Source organism: Arachis ipaensis, chromosome B05, assembly GCF_000816755.2.
Source record: "Arachis ipaensis cultivar K30076 chromosome B05, Araip1.1, whole genome shotgun sequence".
Taxonomy (NCBI): domain Eukaryota; kingdom Viridiplantae; phylum Streptophyta; class Magnoliopsida; order Fabales; family Fabaceae; genus Arachis; species Arachis ipaensis.
In genome coordinates this window covers 130,721,156-130,723,489 of record NC_029789.2, presented here as the reverse complement: position 1 = coordinate 130,723,489, position 2,334 = coordinate 130,721,156, and the positions used below count along the sequence as shown (strand labels likewise).

The following is a 2,334-nucleotide window of genomic DNA, read 5'->3' as shown; positions in this document are numbered from 1 at the left end:
GAGCTACCCGACCTGCAACGGCGGTAGAGACCTGCGACCAAGGACTATTGGTGTGCCCTCCCATGGAAGCTGACTCTCCACCTGGGCTCCGTCTAACACCGGCGATGGCGTCGCCGCGCTCCCTCATGGACGGCGAGCCTGACCCGGATGCAGAGCTGCGCTGCTTAGCACCTCGGGAGTCTGAAGCCGGTTCAAAGGTTGACTTGTTGAGGCTTACGGATGACACACCTAGGAACTGTTTGAACTTGATTGCTGAGGGAGTAGACAGAGACAGAGTCAGAGCTGAGCTTGCTGTGGACGATAGTGATGATAATATGGGAAATAGTGACGGGAAGGACAAGGAAAGGGAGGAAATGATGATGGAGAATAGGAGGACGTGGGAGCTGGCTGTTGAATTAGAGCTGTGCAGTATGACGAAGAAGATGATATCATGGCAATCCTTCAAGAACAGAACGAGGCCTTAGCTCAGAAGAGGAGGTTAGCAAAGAAGAAAGAGAAGGCACGATGATGCAGACCTAAAAATCCCAAAAAGGTGTGTAAAACAGTTTTAAAATGATTTTTAGCGCTTGGAATATTAGGGGGTTAAGGGGTGTTGGAAAGGTGAGTATGGTGAAAAATCTAAAAAAGAAGCAAAAATTGAATATGTTAGGATTGGTTGAAACTAAATTGCAAGTCATGACTAAGTTTGATGTAATCTGAATCCGGGGAAGCGATAATGTCGGGTGGGAGTTTGTAGGGTCGGAAGGCTCATCTGGGGGTCTGTTGTTAATGTGGGATGACATGCAATTTAAAATGAATAATTGTTACAAAGGGGAAAGATGGATATGTGTTGAAGGAGTGCTTCTAAAAAATGAGTTCAACTGTGCAATTTGTTTGGTATATGGTGCTCATACTAGAATGGAAAAACTGGCTATGTGGGAGGAACTGAGCTTTGTAGCTGGGTTATGCCAGGATCTGATATGTTATATAGGAGACTTTAATGAGATCATATAGGTTGGAGAAAGGAAAGGGCAGGACAGAATACCAGCGTCGGCAGCAGAGTTCAAAGATTGGGTCCAAGATATGCAACTAGTGGACTTACCGTTGAATGATCGGAAATTTACTTGGTTCAGAGGCCGCTCCTGCAGCCGCATTGATAGGGTCCTCATGAGTGTAGAATGGCTTGAGAAATTTCCGAAAATTCGATTAAAAGGTGGTTCGAGAGGTTCGTCTGATCACTGCCCAATTGTAGTGGAGGATTCCAAATTTAGAGATGGTCCACGTCCTTTTCGGAGTCTAGATTTGTGGTTTACACATGAGGGATTCTTAAGAATGGTTAGGGAGGAGTGGAGGAATATTGGAGAACTCGAGTTTACAAAAAATTTGAAGGCTTTAACTTTGCCTTTGGGGAGATTGCACAAGAACAAATTTGGTGACATGGATAAGAGGATTCAACGCTTTGAGGAGGAGATAAAGAAGCTAGATGAGATGGTTGGAAATGGAGTTTATGATGGTACAGTCGAGGCTAGAAGAAAGCTCTGGTAAGTTGTTGTAAGCAATGGTATGTGAGAAAAGAAATACACTGGAAGCAAATGTCGCGATCCAGGCATGCGAAGGACATGGATAAAAACACAAGGTACTTCCATCACTTGGCGTCGGAAAGAAGGAGGAATAACAGAATTGATGCTTTGGTCATAAACGGAAGACTGATAAGAAATCAAGCTCGGATCAAGATTACTATTAGAGAGTTCTACAAGGAATTGTATCTTCAGGAGAGATTGCCGGTTGTGAGGTTTAGGGATGGTCTGGTAAATCGGATTGATGAAGAAGATGCAGCAGCTTTGGAAAGGATCCCGACTATGGAGGAGATTAAAGCGGCAGTCTGGGACTGTGAGTCATCTAAAGCTCCAGGAAGCGATGGTTACAACATGAACTTCATTAAAAAGTGCTGGGATAACATTGGTGCAGAGTTCACGACAACTGTACTAGATTTTTTTCACTCATCAAGACTGCCTTCTGGCTCGAATATCACCTGGGTGGCCCTAGCACCAAAGTTCACTGGAGCCAAGGAGATTAAGGACCTCAGGCCGATTAGCATGGTTGGTTGCATTTATAAAGTAATCTCTAAAGTCTTGGTTCGAAGGATGAGAGCAGTGATGCCAGGTCTAGTAGGTGAGACGCAGAGTGCTTTTGTAAAGGGTCGAAAAATACATGATGGGGCACTTATCGCATGCGAAACAGTACAATGGTTAAAGATGAGGAAAAGAAAAGCAGCGATTATAAAATTGGACTTCCAGAAGGCGTATAACAGTGTTAAGTGGAGCTTCATAGATATTGTACTCCAGAAGATGGGGT

The 2,334-nt window shown here is 44.3% G+C and overlaps 1 protein-coding gene across 4 annotated transcripts in view; it reads left to right on the top strand.

The window, feature by feature from the left end:
• The window catches only part of LOC107644159 (pentatricopeptide repeat-containing protein At1g62670, mitochondrial), a 44,305-nt gene that overhangs the window by 8,251 nt on the left and 33,720 nt on the right, over positions 1-2,334 (top strand). The window lies entirely within an intron of this gene.